The sequence below is a fragment of the Schistocerca serialis genome, chromosome 5 (genome assembly GCF_023864345.2).
Source record: "Schistocerca serialis cubense isolate TAMUIC-IGC-003099 chromosome 5, iqSchSeri2.2, whole genome shotgun sequence".
Taxonomy (NCBI): domain Eukaryota; kingdom Metazoa; phylum Arthropoda; class Insecta; order Orthoptera; family Acrididae; genus Schistocerca; species Schistocerca serialis.
In genome coordinates this window covers 635,123,979-635,143,261 of record NC_064642.1, presented here as the reverse complement: position 1 = coordinate 635,143,261, position 19,283 = coordinate 635,123,979, and the positions used below count along the sequence as shown (strand labels likewise).

General features: G+C 47.4%; 1 protein-coding gene and 1 non-coding gene across 2 annotated transcripts in view; both read left to right on the top strand.

Moving 5' to 3' along the window:
- Window positions 1-19,283, top strand: part of LOC126482114 (uncharacterized) — a 191,300-nt gene that overhangs the window by 45,247 nt on the left and 126,770 nt on the right. The window lies entirely within an intron of this gene.
- On the top strand, window positions 4,151-4,224 carry Trnat-cgu (transfer RNA threonine (anticodon CGU)). The gene has a single exon. It is a non-coding gene; the product is annotated as a tRNA-Thr (tRNA).

Below are 19,283 nucleotides of genomic sequence, written 5' to 3'. Positions count from 1 at the left end.
GCATACGGACATTGACGAGCCCGACGTCACCATCCCGTGGGGGCGGGGTAAGTGTCTCATAACGGACTTTAAACATGGAACCAGCCATGAGATAATAGCCAAAAGCCTGAAGGTTGCGCCCAATTGCAGTTGGCAGAGGGAGAACTTCAAATATATTTATGATACATAACAACCCACCACCTTATGCAGTTAGTGGGTCCTAGTTGATACAATTCAAGAATCTCAGAGCCGGAGCGAATGAGGAGGAGGAGGTCATCAGCATATGCCCGACAGCGAAAAGTGTGTTGGAGTAGGGTGAGGCCAGAGAGCTTGGTCGTCAAGTTCCCAATAAGGGGCTCAAGGGCAATGGCATACAGGAGGGTAGAAAGGGGCACCTCTGCCGTATCGAACGGCATATAGGTACCGGCTCTGCTAAACGTCCATTGACTTGGACACGTGAACTGGCACTGTTGTAAAGACGCCGGATGACGTCGATAAACGGAGGGGGGATGCCCATTCGAGCTGCCACCGAAAACAGGAAACGATGACGCACTTTATCGAAGGCGCTGTCGAAGTCTATAGCGACGACCGCTGCACGCCGCCGCAATCGCAATTAAGTCGCAGCATTCCCCTGTGGCAGTCTGTATGTTAACCTGTCCTCCAGGCGTCGTTTGCTCTGGCGAGAGGATATGAGGGAGTATTGTTCGGAGCCGCATTGCCAGTAAGCGCGCGAAAATATTGTAATCGGCATTGAGTAGGGTGAGCGGTCTGTAACTCGTGACCATCGAACCACGGGCTGGTTTGTGGTCTGGTATGATGATGCCCTCAGCAAAGGCGGATGGGATTGCTTGGTCAGACGTCATCAGTTCTTGATACATAGTCGTCCACCGTGGTGCCATGAGGTCTCGAAAGGTACGGTAAAACTCAATCGGTAAGCCGTCAATGCCGGGCGATCTGTTGACAGCACCCTTGACGATTGCGTTGTTGACTTCGTCTCGCGTGACCACCACTGTCAAAGCATCCGCCTCCGTGTGGGGGAGGGGGCGCGTAACGTAATGCAAAATGGAGTCGTCTGCTGCAGTTTCAGCGTCTTCTTCACTATAAGTACGGTGGTAGCGCTCGACGAATGCGTGGACGATGTCATTCTGAGTGGTCACCTGCGTGCCATGAGGCGTGGTCAGAGTGCTGATGATCTGCCGACGACGTCGTCATTCGTCGGACACTATATGATGCATGGATGGAATTTCTAAACCCGCGTGATCGTGGCGTCGCGTCCGTATCACCACCCCTTGCCGTTTTCGGCGTGCCAGCGCAATTATCTTCGCCTTAGTTCTTTGCCGTTCCAACTGGTTGTCCGAGGTTGACGGTTGAGCGTCCAGATCTCGGAGAATCGCATAATAGAAGTCAACAGTGTTGCGATGCCAGTCGGCCATGTCCTTCCCGTATCTCATCAGTGTTCTCCGGATCGCCGGCTTGGCGCAGTCCAACCACCATGTCAATGTCGAGCGGTAGCGGGACAGGCGTCGTTCGCAGGCTGTCCACGTTTCAGTGACTTGTTGGCGACATGCCAGGTCATGCAGGTGTGAAGTATTTAGTTTCCATGGCGCTCGGTTGCGCCATACTGATTGCGGCGGAAGGAGGACCGTACAGATGTAAGCGCAATGGTCGGAAAAGGCCAGCGGCCAGCGTTCGGCGCCCCCTTTTCGCAGATCTAAGAGTTTGTGAGACATATATTCTGTCTATTCGGCTTGCGGAATGACTAGTAAGAAAGGTATGGCCAGAACGGTCGCCGTGTTGAACTTCCCAGGTATCGTGAAGCAGGAGGTCTCGCACCACTATACGCAGTTCCAGGCATGTAGTATAGTGGGGAATCTGATCTTTGGGATGCAGAACGCAGTTAAAATCACCTCCTAGTAGGCAGTGGTCATAACGCCCTAAAAACAAGGGAGCGATTTCCTCGGAATAAAACTGGGTTCTTTCATGCCGTCGGTCGGTGCCTGAGGGAGCGTAGACATTAACGATGCGTGTCCCCATGGCAGAGTGCCATGCCCCGAGATGATGGAAGGAAGGCGACGTCGGTCACAGAAATCCCGTGGCGGACGTAGATGGCCACTCCGCGGCCCATAGGATCACTCGCGGAGGCGTGGGCGGTATAGCCATTGATATCCGGGAGACTGGTCCACTCCGCTGTCCGCGCAAGGGCGTGGGCGTTGCAGCGGAGCGTTATCCCGCTGGCCCGCAGGGGATTCTGGGGAGAGTATGATTAGTGGTGCGGCCGCGACGGCGCAGGGTCCCGTAACGGGTCCTGCTCCGTGACCTCCTCCTCGTGCCACGCCGTGGAAGCGGGCACCGGTGTATCTTCCATTTGGTCTGCAGAAAATGTTGTAATGGTGCGTGGTGTAGTGTCGCCTGTGATATGTTCATGATTTAGTTCAGCATCAGCACGGGGCGAAGGCATACCGGTGGATGTCTCCGCGCTCATAACGTCTCCGTCAGCAGTAGCGGGTTCTGAGGCCTCGTGCTGGTCGACGGTTGCGTCCTCCTCGACTTGTAACGTCTCCTATTGGCCGGAAACTGTGCGACGTTTTCGCTTGCGACGTTTCGGAGAACGTTTTTCCTTGTGCCACCCTCCGTGTCCGACGACGGAAGGGAGTCGCGTCGCTCTGGCAGAAAGGCCGCTGTAGGAACGATGAGTGAGTCGATCTCCATCGTGTTGCCGAGGTCAGGGTCAGCGTCCGGTTGCGTCGGCATTGTCGGAGCGGCGCCGATGGCCGGCCGAGGCGGCGGGTCGTCCGAGGCGCTCTCCGTCGGTGTCTGGTCGGGCTCGTTGGTGGCGTCATTTGTGGTGACCGGGCGACGTTGCAAAGCGGTAGGAGAAGCTAGAGCAGCGGCGTAGGTCACCGGTAGCACCGTAGGTTGCGACGTGGGTGGTTCTTCGGCAGCAGGAAGTTGCGTAGTACGCCGTTGTAGGCATTCGGATCTAAGGTGGCCTTCTTTGCCGCATCCGGAACAGGTCCGAGGCTGGCCGTCGTATATAATTATTGCACGGCATCCGCTGATCTGTAAGTAGGACGGGACGTGGCTTCGGAGATCAATGGTGGCAATTCGAAAATGCGTATCGTTCGCATACCTAAGCCTGCGTGGTCGATGGTTACCTCCCCCACATTGCCATCAGCATGACAGAAGCGGAGCCCCTGTATGGTCTCACGTAGGATGCGTTCGCAAGCCGTGTCGTTAATGATCTTAACATACACCGTGCTGCTCACGATGGACAAATGTATGCCGATAATATCGGTCACCGGGATCTTCACTTCATCTCGCAGAAAACGCTCCACCTCGAGTGCTTTGGGTCGGGCATAATCGTTGCAGAATGTAAATCGGAGTGTAGATTTACGGTAACGGTTCGCCATGGATCGTACACGGTAAGCCGGCACTTAAGGAACGGCCGTCAAAATGTAAACAAGGCGAGGTCGCGCTCCGCACGCGGTCAGCACGGACGCGTCTGCTCTGTTGCCCTGCCGAAGGCAGACTGTAAGTAGTGTGTTAAGTCTAGGGACCGATGACCTCAACAGTTTGGTCCCTTATTAAATCACACACACACACACACACACACACACACACACACACACACACACATTTGTTTAGTTCACCATTGTTTTCATTTCTGTTAGTTCTCATTACTTTCGTCTTTCTTCGATTTACTGTCAATCTATATTCGGTATTCAAAGTTCTGTTCAGTCCATTCAGCAGATCCTGTAATTCTTCTTTTCTTTCACGAAGGATAGCAATGTCATCTGCGAATCTTATCATTATATATGAAGATAGTAACTGTTCGCGAAGGAACAGATAGCATTGATGACCGTGCAGCGTCTCTAGAATAAATGATAATTAATTGAAACCCTCAGCTGCCGACAGGTGTTGTTGATATACGTCGATGGGAGCAGCCGAAAATATGTGCCCCGACCGGGACTCGAACACGGGATCTCCTGCTTACATGGCAGGCGCTCTATTCATCTGAGCCACCGAGGCCACAGACGAATAGCGCGACTGCAGGGACTTATTCCTTGCACGCTTCCCGTGAGACCCACATTCCCAGCTGTCCACAATCTACATACGTAATGTTCCTAATATCTATTAGGATAAGTCCCTGCAGTCGCACTAGTCATCTGTGTCCTCGGTGGCTCAGATGGATAGAGCGTCTGCCACGTAAGCAGGAGATCCCGGGTTCGACTCCCGGTCGGGGCACACATTTTCGGCTGTTCCCATCGAGGTATATCAACAACACCTGTCGGCACCTGAGGATTTAAAAAATTGTCATTTAATCTTATCATTGACATCCTTTCACCTTGAATTTTAATTGCACTCTTGAACCTTTCGTTTATTTCCATGATTGCTTCGTCGATTTTTAGATTGAACAGTAGGGGCGAAAGACTAAGTCCTGTCTTACACCCTTTTTAATCCGAGTACTTCGTACTTGGTCTTCGACTCATATTATTCCTTCTTGGTTCTTGTACATACTGTTTACTACCCGTCTCGCCCTATAGCTTACCACGATTTTTCCCAGAATTTCCAACATCTTGCACCATTTTACATAGTGTCATGCTCTCTCTAGGTGGACAAATCCTATGAACGTGTCTTGCTCTTCCTTCAATATTGCTTCCGTTATCAATGGCAACGTCAGCATTGACTGTCTGGTGCCTTTACCTATGCTAATGCCAAACTGATCGTCATCCAACACTTCCTCAATTCTCTTTTCCGTTCTTCTCTATTTTAGTCAGCAACTTTGATGCACGAGCTATTCAGCTGATTGTGCGATAAATCTCGCACTGGTCGGCCCTTGCAATCATCCGAATTGTCTGGATGGTTTCCCTAAATGTGCGATAAATCTCGCACTGGTCGGCCCTCGCAATTATCCTAAAAGTCGCTAGTCGCTAGATTCATAGATTGTACACACCAACGTGAATAGTCATTTGGTTGCACTTCTCCCAATGATTTTAGAGATTCTGATGTAATGTTATCTATCACTTCTGCTTTATTTATTTTAAGTCTTCCAGATCTCATTTAAATTGTGATTCTAATACTAGATCTCCCATCTCTTCTAAATCGACTCCTGTTTCTTCTTCTATCACGTCATCAGACAAGTCCTACCCATCATAGATCCCTTCAATGTGTTCTTTCCACCTACCCGCTCTCTCCTCTGCATTTAACAGTGGTATTCCCATTTTACTCTTAATATTACCGATGGTTATTTTGACTTCCCTAGATGGAGAGTCAGAAAGCCCTATACACTCTGAAACAGCGTCCTTTTTTCGTGAAGACTGGACTTCCCTAAGCTTTGTTACACGTAAGCTGATAACACAAGGGGCTCGTTAGAGTGCTCACTAATGACTGAATGGTGCTCAAGATTCCGAATTGCAAAAATAATCTACTTTCCGAAATGACACGAATATATACAATATTTCAGTTGGCACTCTTTTTCACACAATGCACGGCAGTAATGTCACATGAGCTTACAGAAGGGAATAAAGGAACTATCATCAATCACTGACTTGACACATTTAAAGAAAAAAGATTAGATCTTCTGAAACTACCTTTAAAACAATTCAGCAGTACAAAGCGTTACCATAAAGAATGAGCAAGAAATTGCGGAATTAATGGAAGAGCATAAGAATCACCACTAAGACAATGGACTAACCTTAACCCCACTGCAGACGGCTGGAGCTATCTTGAACACTGAGTGAACGTAACAAACAACATTTCTGCAGTTTGGTAGCTCCGTTGCATTTAACCATCAATGAACGGCTTCTGCTGCAAATTGCGTACCTCAAGAAACTTGTGGAATTTCTTCCTTGTTGAACTGAGACATCGTCAAATTTAGAGACTGGTTTAGACGGTATTAGCGAATTGTATCCTGGCCACCTGTAGTCTAGAGGCGCGGGCAAGGTAGCTCAGCGTGTTCAGTCAGAGAGTTATCTGCCTCTGAAAAAGAAAAAAAAAAAAAACTGAGTGAATAGATCAACTGTGAACTTTAATACTTTAATGCGTGTCGTGGGACGTCCGCTTGGAAAAAATGTAGCGAATTATTACGAAAAAAAAGAAAAGGGGTAGGTCTTTGATTAGTAATAAAAGCGTTATCTGTCCTGGGTTCTAAACCCACCATCGCTTAAATTTTGATTAATGATCTGCATTGGCGGCCGAAGACTTCCGGCATAAGAAGTCACCTACAATCTGCAGCAGCCTTGTCAAACAAGGTGGAGGAGCAGACAGAGAGTCAGGGCACTCTGTGGTCCTAGGGGTGGCAAACTGCCCCTAAAGGCGGAAGAATCGGCAATGATCAACAGCATGAGAATGCAGAAGGCAATCGAAACCACTGCATTAAAAACACATAACCTGTATCCAGAGGACATGTGTCCTGTAATTGAAAAAGCGTCTTGTTGATCTCTCCATTAGCCAAGGATTCCGGAACAGTTCTCCATTTCGGAGAGAACTGCCAAGGGGGAAGTTACCATGAGAAAATCTTGAATAATCAACGAAAGGATAACGTTCTACGAGTTGGGGTGTGGATTGTCAGAAGCTTGAAACGGTCATTCCTTCACCACTCAGTTTTTGGTGTTTGGCTCTCCCGGCGCTACTAACCTGGTTCAAAAATGGTTCAAATGGCTCTGAGCACTATGGGACTCAACTTCTGAGGTCATCAGTCCCCTAGAACTTAGAACTACTTAAACCTAACTGACCTAAGGACATCACACACATCCATATCCGAGGCAGGATTCGAACTTGCGACCGTAGCGGTCGCGCGGTTCCAGACTGTAGCGCCTATAACCGCTCGGCCACCCCGGCCGGCTAACCTTCTGGGTCTGGGCATTTTTGGTCGTCTGGGTTTGTTAGTGCAGGACGGAGTACAGGCAGTTTCGATCCCCTCCTCAGATACCCTCCTCGCCCCTTTGCTCAGCAAATTCGAAACGTTGTTCTCATCCTCCACACCAGGGGTGAGGGGTTTCACCACACATGTTCAGCTTCTTCCCTCTACTGTCCCTCGTTGTTTTTTTTTTTTAAGGCCCACCCGGTCCCCTTTGCTCTCCAGGATAGGCTCCAGGTGGAACTTCGCCGCTTACAAGACGAAGGCATCCCGTCTGCCGTCGCGCACAGTCGCCGGGAGACGCCTATCGTGTTAGTCGAGCTATGCCAAACGGTGCTTTATGCATATGTGGCGATTTTAAGGTGACGGTAAATTCTGGGTCCGTCATCGGTACATATCCTGTCCCATCGGTGGATGACACGTTCACACGTCTTGGGGGCTCCACCATTTTCGCCAAAATTGATTTGCGCAATGCTGCTTTCCAGCTGCCGTTGGACGAGGAATCGCAGCAGACCCTAGTCATCAGTACCCCGTGTGGCCTTTTCCAGTATAACCGCCTCCCATTTGGCATTGTCAGTGCCCCCACCATTTTCCAACGTTATTTAGAACACCTCACAAGTCAGGTGCCAAGTGTGGCAAATTATCTGGATGATGTCATCGTCAGTGGTTCGTCCGTTGTGGACCTCGCGGACAAGCTGGATCGGCTGTTTCAGGTTTTTCTGAGGCGAACCTGCGTTGCCAGAAAGAAAAGTGACTTTTGCGTGTGAGGTCAGTTATCTTGGGTTCATGATCGATGCTCACGGCCACCACGCCTCTGAGGACTATTTCGAGGGCATTCAAAACCTACCTCCTCCCATCAACGTGAAGCAACTACGTCCTCGGGCAAATCAACTATTATTGGGGTATTGGGGTTTTATACCCCCCCCCCCCCCCCCCCCCCGCCGAGATTTCGGCGCCCCTGACCAGGTTATTGCGCAATGGTGTGCGTTGGGTTTCGGACACGGCGTGTGAGCAGGCTTTCACAAGTATTAAGAAGACGCTCTTCCACCCTCCTTGTCTGGTTGTTTACAACCCTCCCATGCCCCTCATCATCACCGCCGACGCATCGGACTATTGCCTAGGTGCGGTCCTCTCTCAAGTGGTCAACGGCGTTGAGAGGCCGGTGGCTTTCGCATCAATGACCGACACTCAAACCAAATACAGTTAAATTGAAAAGGGAGCTTTGTCGCCGGTTTTCGCCCTGATGAAATTCTACGATTTCGTGCATGGTCGTTATTTCACTCTGCAGATTGACCACAAACCTATGGTTTCTTTGTTTCACCCAGGTGCTGCAGTGCCCACCCGGACACCACGCCGCCTCCAGCGTTGGACGCTTTTCCTGGCCATATTCGATTTTGATATTGTCTATAGCACCTCTGACAGGCAGAGAAACGCCGATTTCTTTCCCGGCTGCTTGCCAGAGCGGACCGTTAGTTTGATGCCTCCTCCTTGGTTTGTTTCCATGTGGAGCCGACGTGGACGCAGCCTTGGGCGCGCTTCCATTGGATGCCGATGTGGTCTGGTGGGTCACCGCTCAGGATCGGACACTGCAAGCTCTCTGCAGCCAAATCGCTGCAGGCTGGCCAACCAGCTGTCGTAGCGTCGGTGGTGTGGAAGTCTAGCATTTTTGGGATAATTGGCACAGTCTATTTTTCTGCTGTGGCGTCATCCTTTTGCATAGTGATCTGGATGACCCCTGGGTGGTCATTTCCCATACATTGCGCCGCAGTGTCCTCGACCTCCTCCATGGTGGCCACTGGGGAATCATCCTCACCAAATAGCTGGTTCGCTGATACCTTTATTGGCGCGGATTGGATAAAGACATTGCCTCCTCCTGTCGGCCTGCACCATGTGCCAAACACGTCAGGCAGCAACCTCACGCCAGTATTTTGCGTGGCCAGATGCAGCTGTTCCGTGGGAATGTCTCCACTTGGATTTCGCAGGGCCGTTTCACGGTTCCCAGTGGCTCATCCTGATCGACTCCAGGTCAGGATACCATTACGTATCCCACATGATGAACACCACTTCTCCTCAGACTATCAAAGTTCCCTGGCACCTCTTTGCTGCCGAGGGAGTCCCCAAAACGATCGTTACGGATAACGGTCCACAACGTATTTTGATCAAGTTTAAGCAATACTGTGCTGCTCATGGGATTTCCCTTGTCGACACTGCCCTATTTCACCCTGCATCAAACGGCCAGGCAGAACGTTTTGTGTGGACGTTCAAGATCCAGCTCGATAAGCTGCTGAGCCATCACCCACTGGAGGAGGCTGTGCTTTTTTTTTTTTTTGGCTACACACAGCGCTGCCCCTCCCCCCCCCCCCCCATGCCCATAAAAGTCCGGCATAGATACTTCACAGTAGATCATTCCGCTCTTCTTATCTGTCCTTGTTCCTGATACTTCTCACCCTTCTGCCGCACACCGGCGCACTCCTTCCATGTCGGGCAGGAGGACTGGGTGCGGATCTCCTCTCGTCCACCGGCACCCTGGGCGCCTGCCGTCATCACCAACGTCTGCGGCCGGACGATGTCATCTCTCTGGTGGGCCGGTGGTTCTGCTCCCACCGGCACCTCAACCAGCCATGCCCACATCTGGTGGACAACTACGCACAAGGGGAACTGCCAGGGCCTGTTGCCAGCCGCCCTGTGACGGAACCTCCGCTTCCACCTCTGCCTCAGCCTCTACCTCCACCGCCAGCTGCCCCTGCTGCGTCGCCGCTCCAGCTTCAGCCAGCCATGAACTTATGAATATCGACTAGGATGCTCCTACTCCTATGGATGTTTGTGGTGCTGCGCATTCTTTTTTGAGGGGTAGAAATGTCGAAGCGGCCCTTATCAGTTAGAGGGCCTGCATAACAGACAAGCAAGGTGGGCTTCCAACCTCCCTTCAAAAGCTCAGATCCAAACATCGCCAATGGATGCAAACATCAACAGACGTTCCACATAAACGCGACACTATTTCGTGAAAAGCCATGTTGGAACTACTGTGACTACGTGTAGCACTCCGCTGAATTGGTGTTATAAGCACACCAGCAGAGTCAGACCGACAGTGTGTACTTTCACCTAGGACAGCTCCGTCCAATACCTGTGCTGGCTATAACCTAGTAGACAATCCATAGTCTGCAGTAGGAAATTGTATCTTGTTGGGCATAACGCCACTTTGTAATTGTGTAGCATAGTGTTTTGGTTATTATTTCTTCTCATTGTCTTGTACTCTTGTCTGGTTTTTGCCACCGCAAGAACTGTTATGTTTCTTGTTGCTCTTGCGTTTGAAAATAAGTGCACGCGAAGAAGGCGTTTTGGTTAAATAAAGCGTGTTCAGACTTGATCGTTAGTTCTTTCCTGCCGACCGCAGGACACTACAGTAGTGAATCGTGAGCTGTGGGAGAACTGGAACAGAAGAGAATTGAAGCATTTGAGATGTGGTGCTACAGACGAATGTTGAAAATTAAATGGACTGATTAAGTAACGAATGAGGAGGTTCTGCGCAGAATCGGAGAGGAAAGGAATATGTGGGAAACACTGAGAGGGAGAAGGGACAGGATGATAGGACATCTGTTAAGACAACAGGGAAAGAGTTCTATGGTACTAGAGGGAGCCGTAGAGGACAAAAACTGGAGAGGAAGACAGAGATGGTAATACATCCAGTAAGTAATTGAGGATGTAGGTAGCAAGTGATACTCTGAGATGAGGAGATTGGCATAGGAGAGGAATTCATGGAGAGTCACATCAAACCAATCAGAACACTGATGACTCAAAAAAATTATTTATCTGCTTTTGCACGGAACAGGTTGCTAGGGAGTCATATCAAGGAATGATTCAATTCTCTATCTTTATCCGCGGTGGTCAGCCAGCAGGTCGAAAAGCTGACGCCCATCGTCTCCCAGAAACGGTTGTGCTGGCGCTCAGAGGCCACTGTCACACTGTCAAAATTGTTTGATCAAAGGTCTGTGTCAAAGATTTTGTCAGACTTGTCTCATCAATATACTCCACTTTTTCCGTTACACTATCGTAAAAGTTTTCGTCATAGTTTTTCGAGAATGGATGCCTAACAGATAATCGTCTCTGCAGCAGCATTTAAAGCAGGGGTATCCCCGCGGCTCGCTTGCCGGATGCGAGCTAAAGGAAGTATCAAAGCGGCCTAAGAAATGAGCCTGTATCGTACTATCGGTAAAAAACAAGTCCGTAAAATTCCGTTCATGTGACGTTATGATAAACTGTTTGTATTCAGTTTGAAACTCCTGCCATACCATGCTACTCTCTCGTCTCTGGTTGGTCCATTGCGTTTCTTTGGTTTCTTCTTTCTGTGCGGCCCTTAAATACTCATCTTCTTGAGATCGCGTCCCTCAAAAAGGCTGAATTTGCCGAACGTTAACGACCCTGTCATCTGCTTCATAATTTTTCTCTCTTTTTTCAGGCATATAATTTTGCTTACTGGTAAAACTTTGACGTACCTTTTAGCCCATTTTATGAGCAAGCTCACAAAACGTTTCAGTGTAAGAAGCAAGTGAAAATGTCAAACAGCTGCATAAATGGATGCCAACTATTAACTATATATGTCAGTCATGTCACCGTCGGCTACGCGTGCAGAGCCCCCCCCTCTTCCCCCCTCGCCCGCCACCCCGTCTGCCCTACCCCTCCCCGGACGCACAGATTAGAGAGAGAGAGAGAGAGAGAGAGAACTTACATGAATTTCTAACACAGTTGCGTTAAAAGTTAAGTAGTAGGGTCATCTTGTGTTTCTCATAATTTATCTTCCATATTCATATACGAGGGTAATCCCAAAAGTAAGGTCTCGTATTTTTTTTATAAGTACAGAATGTTTGTGTGACAGTTGGTCACACTGTTATGAAGAGTGCTTCACGTCCTGTGTGTAAACATGCGCACGCCGCGCTGAGGCGCTCAGTCTTGGCTTGGCAGCCGTTGAGAGTGGAGGCAGATAGCGCTGTATAAGTGTATACGTTTGCATCTATGGCCGAAGTTGAAAGCATATTCATCGTAACACTGCAACTGATCTCGCCCACAGGAAGTTGAAGTCCGGCTTCATGGTTGTCAACCGTGCCCACTACAGGTGTACAGGATGTTCCAGATAATGTGTTTTCTCTTTAAGGTACAAAATAATAAATGGAAACAATATTTATTGAGATACGTATACATGACAAACCTTTATTACTCTTTCTGCGAAATTATGAACATAGTTTATTGAGTTATTTTTCGGAGAGTAATATAATTTTTTAGACCTTTTTTTCTATCATGAAGCTGGGGTCTGTGGACTAACTACCTACAACTCTTTTTAAATCGCACTGACACTATTCATTCTCCGAGATGCATCGCCGTCATCGGCGTCATGTGCTTCGCTGGCGCTCTACTATCAGAAAAATGGTTCAAATGGCTCTGAGCACTATGGGACTTAACATCTGAGGTCATCAGTCTCCTAGAACTTAGAACTACTTAAACCTAACTAACCTAAGGGCATCACACACATCCATGCCCGAGGCAGGATTCGAACCTGCGACCGTAGCGGTCACGCGGTTCCAGACTGTAGCGCCTAGAACTGCACGGCCACTCCGGCCGGCCTACTATCAGCAAAACTGTTTTAGATGTGCAGACAGTATAAAATGAATATCGACAGTGTAAGATTACTGTTATTTTGCATGGTCAGACTGTGTTTCTTGGTGCGTGTTTTGGTTTTGCATTTACTAATATTCAAGTAGTTCCTGGTAAAAGTTCGACGTTTTAGATATGGATGCAACATACTGTAGGTATTTGCTGCGTCCAAATGGATGTTCAGCTGGGGAGTGTTCATTTAAGTGAATTTCCTGAACAAGCAACTTAATACGCCTGCAAAATGACCTGTGGAAGAGATGCAAAGTCGCTGGTGTCACGGAACGACAAGCTTCCTCCACGCGCTATTTCAAATCATGTCCCATTAGATCGAAGAACGACTTCTTACACTGCCGTACACAAGGCAGGTCTGTGCTCAAACAAAAAAGGTTCAGCCTGCGACGGATATTAACATGGAATGCGGATGGTATACACATCCAACGAGTATACTTGCATGTTGCTGAAGCTCTACGAATGGCGACACGATATCAATGTAGCAGCCATTGTTTATGTCGTGAGGTATCCAGGTCGAAGAGCTCCATCAGGCGTTACATTCTTTCGTGCTGAACAACGACTTCGAGAAACAAGTAGTTTCGGAAGCCGCGTTGATAACTGACAAAGGCATATAAGAAGTGAGGATGTGGATGTGTTTAACTGCAGTACACTACGGTCCTCGTATTAGTTTACGAGAAATTACCGATTTCAGTTGCAGAGCTACACTCTTTGAATAAACCGTGAATAATTACACTCTGAACGCCTTAAAAAGCGCTATGTTCTCGTACATAATCACGATCACAAGTTATGATGTAGTGAACCTTCTTTTTTTTTTTTTTTTGGTCATCAGTCTGCTGACTGGTTTGATGCGGCCCGCCACGAATTCCTTTCCTGTGCTAACCTCTTCATCTCAGAGTAGCACTTGCAACCAACGTCCTCAATTATTTGCTTGACGTATTCCAATCTCTGTCTTCCTCTACAGTTTTTGCCCTCTACAGCTCCCTCTAGTACCATGGAAGTCATTCCCTCATGTCTTAGCAGATGTCCTATCATCCTGTCCCTTCTCCTTATCAGTGTTTCCCACATATTCCTTTCCTCTCCGATTCTGCATAGAACTTCCTCATTCCTTACCTTATCAGTCCACCTAATTTTCAACATTCGTCTATAGCACCACATCTCGAATGCTTCGATTCTCTTCTGTTCCGGTTTTCCCACAGTCTGTGTTTCACTACCATACAATGCTGTACTCCAGACGTACATCCTCAGAAATGTCTTTCTCAAATTAAGGCCGGTATTTGATATTAGTAGACTTCTCTTGGCCAGAAATGCCTTTTTTTGCCATAGTGAGTCTGCTTTTGATGTCCTCCTTGCTCCGTCCGTCACTGGTTATTTTACTGCCTAGGTAGCGGAATTCCTTAACTTCATTGACTTCGTGACCATCAACCCTGATGTTAAGTTTCTCGCTGTTCTCATTTCTACTACTTCTCATTACCTTCGTCTTTCTCCGATTTACTCTCAAACCATACTGTGTACTCATTAGACTGTTCATTCCGTTCAGCAAATCATTTAATTCTTTTTCACTTTCACTCAGGATAGCAATGTCATCAGCGAATCGTATCATTGATATCCTTTCACCTTGTATTTTAATTCCACTCCCGAACCTTTCTTTTATTTCCATCATTGCTTTCTCGATGGACAGATTGAAGAGTAGGGGTGAAAGGCTACAGCCTTGTCTTACACCCTTCCTAATACGAGCACTTCGTTCTTGATCGTCCACTCTTATTATTCCCTCTTGGTTGTTGTACATATTGTATATGACCCGTCTCTCCCTATAGCTTACCCCTACTTTCTTTTAGAATCTCGAACAGCTTGCACCATTTTATATTGTCGAACGCTTTTTCCAGGTAGACAAATCCTATGAATGAGTCTTGATTTTTCTTTAGCCTTGCTTCCATTATTAGCCGTAACGTCAGAATTGCCCATAGGTCATATAGAACATGCACTGATTTGTGCGATCAGGAGGATCAGTATTCGTTTAAACACCTGACCTAGATTAACATTCTGCTACTAGAACATCCATGTCAACGTAGTAAATTATATACATGTTGCATTCACTCCTAAAACCTTACGCATTTGCAGGTCCAGAACTAAAATTGAAAGAAATTTGAGTTAAATTCATTTTCACGCAGTCGATTTAAATACAGCAGCTACAGTATACCAAAAAAATTTAGTAAAAAAATTAAAGCTCGTTTATTTAATTATCTGGAAAATAACCAAATTAGCTATCTTCATAAACCAGCAAAAATGTACCGTTCATTACGTTTACCAGACTAAATAAATATTTCTTTAACTTATTGTTTTGTAAGTCAGAAACAAAAATACATCTGAAACACCGTGAATGACCTGAGAACAACGGAGAGACGACAACGGAGATGCAGTGCAATGTGTCCTTACGACCTCGCCGACTAGCAGTATTCAGAGGCGCTACTTGTTAACCGTCCTTGTGTGGTCGGCCGGCGAACATAGGAGATCACATGTGACCTTGCTTATGATTGGCCGTAATAGGGAAGCGTTGCTAGCTCGTCCGTGCAGGAATCGTGCTTGATGATCGCTTAATCGTCGATGTTTCGTCTTCCGACTTATGCCGCGATACATAAAAGCACATTTGTCTGTATTAAAAGGGCAGTTTCAAAGTGACTCTCTCTGTTTCGTTTTTTGCGGTTGGCTTGACTGCACGTTTCTCTGTCTATATATCCATTTCACCAGTCTGTGCTGTACATCTCACCAGTCTAACACACACAGACGCAAAACCCTTGCCCTTCAATTTTTTTATGCTACTGCGATAAAACGCGTCAACCGGCTATCCGGTTAAACGATTCCCTACAGATTTTGGTGAATTCGATTACACTATCGGATCAAAAATACTCTGACACACCCTTGTGATGTAGAATTGACCACTAGTTGTCACGAGATGTGGACTCGACAGTACAATAGGGGGCGGGGAGTATCGTGTTGTCAGTGGAGAAGCAGTAACAGCAGCACGTCATTCTCAATGGTGAGAAGTCTTCTGAAGTAAGAGTGATTTCAGGTGTGCCGCAGGGGAATGTCGTAGGACCGTTGCTATTCACAATATACATAAATGACATTGTGGATGACATAGGAAGTTCATTAAGGCTTTTTGCGGATGTTGTAACAATGGAAAACTGTACTGAAATGCAGGAGGATCTGCAACGAATTGACTCATGGTGCAGGGAATGGCAACTGAATCTCAATGTACACAAGTGTAATGTGCTGCGAATACACAGAAAGAAAGATCCTTTATCATTTAGCTACAATATAGCAGGTCAGCAACTGGAAGCAGTTAATTCCATAAATTATCTGGGAGCAGGCATTAAGAGTGATTTAAAATGGAAAGGCCATATAAAATTCACTGTCGGTATAGGAGATGCCAGACTGAGATTCATTGGAAGAATCCTAAGGAAATGCAGTCCGAAAACAAAGGAAGTAGGTTACAGTACACTTGTTCGCCCCCTGCTTGAATACTGCTCACTGGTGTGGGATCCGTACCAGATAGCGTTGAGAGAAGAGATAGAGAAGATCCAACGGAGAGCAGCGCGCTTCGTTACAGGATCATTTAGTAATCGCGAAAGCGTTACGGAGATGACAGATAAACTCCAGTGGAAGACTCTGCAGGAGAGACGCTCAGTAGCTCGGTACGGGCTTTTTTTGAAGTTTAGAGAACATACCTTCACCGAGGAGTCAAGCAGTATATTGCTCCCTCCTACGTATATCTCGCGAAGAGACCATGAGGATAAAATCAGTGAGATTAGAGCCCACACAGAGGCATACCGACAATCTTTCTTGCCACGGACAATACGAGACTGGAATAGAAGGGAGAACCGATAGAGGTACTCAAGGTACCCTCCGCCAGACACCGTCTGGTGGCTTGCGGAGTATGGATGTACATGTAGATGAATGTATTGGTCAGGAGAGCTCAGTGACTTCGAACGTGCACTCGTCACTGGATATTAATTGACTAACAAATCCATCAGGAACATTTCAACCCTACTAAAGCTGCCCACGTCGACTTTTGGTGACGTGGTTATGAAGTGGAAATGCGTATGAACAACCACACCTTAAAAAAAACCATGTGAGAATAGTCAGGCATTGTGGAGGGTAAAAAAAGTCGTATGAAATCAGTGGGAGGAATGAGTCCAGTTCCAAATTGCTACCATAGTCGGCTAGCACAATGGATGTGCTTAGGTAGTTAAAAAGGAATGTATAATGTTCGAGTTGCTCCTCATTAGCCATACACATCTCTCGTCGGTACCTAGCGATGCTTGAGGTGCTGTGAAGAACGACTCCACTGGACACTGGATCACTGGAAAGGAGTGGTTTGGAATGATGAACCACGCTATATCCTGCGGCAATCAGGTGGAAGGGTTTTGGTTTGGCGAATGCCTACTGGACGTTACATGCCATACTGTGTAGCGCCAACAGCGAAGTACAGAGAAGGTAGTGTTAAGGTATGGGGATATTTTTTTGTGATTAGGACGTGGTATCCCTGCTGTGCTTCAGTAAACGCAAAATGTGGAAGGACATGAAAACATTTTACAGCATTGTTGACTGTATACAGCTGAGGAACCGTTTGGAGACGACGATTGTGTGGCGGTCCACCCTGTCACTATTTGTGAGGCTATGGTTTGTTGACAATAACATTCTTGAAATGGCCTGACCTTTCCAGAGTCTTGAGATGAACCCAGGGGAACATCTTTGGGATGACCAAGGATGTCGATTTCGCTCCAGACGCCACTGTCCAACGACGTTACCTTTTCTGGTTTCGGCTTATGAGGAAGACTGGGCTGCTATTTCTTCACAGACATTCATATATCTCACTGAAAGCGTCCCCAGCAGAGTTGTCATGAAGGAGAAGGATGGGCATACACCATACTAATGTCCACTAACAGGTGTCCGAACTTGGTGCTTGGGCCTCTCGCCTAGTAGACTTGCAACTTCTTTCACACCTGAGGTTTGCGAGTGGCCTAACTAGGAAGGGGTTACGTTAGCAAACAAGAGAACTTCAATCGACCAGGCCAGTAGGCAGCAGCGCCAGTGGTGCTGGAGGTCACCGATCCTGTGGACCTGCTTACTTTGGAAAAAAAGTGCGTTGGCTTCCATCGACCACGTGACAGTAAATAATTCCTCCAGTTACCTCTACGCAGCCTCAGTATTTAGGGCGGCACAACGGAGCTCCAAGGCAGTTTTCGGTCGAGCTTCGGGCCAGGCACCAATTGCACTCGCAGTTCTTCAGTCAGAGTCTCTTTGCAATCTTCGCTACATATTACACCAAGCTGTTTGCCAGTCTCCCCCCGACCGAGAGAGCCACCAGTGTCCATCACCACCATCACCCGGGCATGGCCTCTGCATCAGTGACAATCAGCAACTGCATTGACCAAAGACCTTCACTACGTTATTTTGTTCTACTTCCGAGTGAATGTCTTTAATCATTAAGGCCTTTGGCGTAATTTAGGTGAATAATTTATTAACAAAACTGCTCTACATTGTTTACCTGGCTATGCTCTCAGCCGGACCAAGGCATTTCAATTGGCGACAAGGACTTCTAGGGCCCAAAATCCGGCTGGAAACCCGAAACTTAATGGAATACTGGAAATTTATTTGGATTACTCTATTTGGATTAACTGTTTGTCAGTGCTTGTACTTTTGATGTCAATAAAAAGTGTTACTGTATTATGGGGTGTTTCGAGGTGTAGTAGTCACTACAGTATCACCGAATACTTCTGACCAATAGTGTACATTGGTTTATATGCAAGGTGAATCCTTATGGTGCCTTCAAAATTTTGGAAGTTGTTCAGTGATATTATCTGAGAACTTTGGTGTGAGGGGCCAGTGGCCTCCAGTGGCTCGTTACAGGGTAAAAAGGTTATTATCGTTTATTTGGTTAGCCGAGAGCACTAATGCGCTGCTCCCTGGACTCAGGTAGGGGTGCCGGCCCCACATCGAATCCGCCCAGCAAATTAACGACGAAGGCCGGTATGCCAGCCAGCCTGGATGTGGTTTTTAGGTGTTTTTCCACATCCCACTAGGTGATTACTGGACTGGTTCCCATATCCCACCTCAGTTACATGACCCGCAGACATTTGAAAACTTCCGCGCTATTTCATGGCTTCCAATAGATGCAGACAGCTGAGGTACACTACTTCCGTCCCAGGGGGGGGGGGGGGGGGGGGTATAGGGTGACTACAGGAAGGGCATCTGATGCGGCCACCCCCTGGCACTAAAACTGCCGAATCCATGGTAACAGGGCCGACCCCGCATTGCACTGGGACAAAGACCTAAGCAAATGATGATGTTTATCGTTTCTATGAAAATACCTTTAGAACAATGAAAACTGTAATATCCTACTACCAAAACGTACAATACAAAACACAGAATAGGGAAATAGCACTAAGACAGATGCAACATCACTTCGATGTGGTAGCTGTAGTTGTGGGAACAGCATTAAGTGAACGTTCTTCATCAGTTAACCTATACATACTGGCGTATATCGCTGTCAACGTTATCCTTCACTGCCAGAACAACGAATCCTGAACAGAACCGAGCAATACTGAGCGCAGCTTGAGGGCGAAGAGTATAGCGGCCATTACTGTTGTCAGCAGTTAATACCTTTAGCGAAAGTAACAAGTTTGTTTCCAAATAAGACAGAAAGCGATTGCTGTCGACATTTGCACTGTCGTGCGGATGTTTTCAGTGCGATACAAATGCAAACGTAAATGGGAGTAAGTGTTAA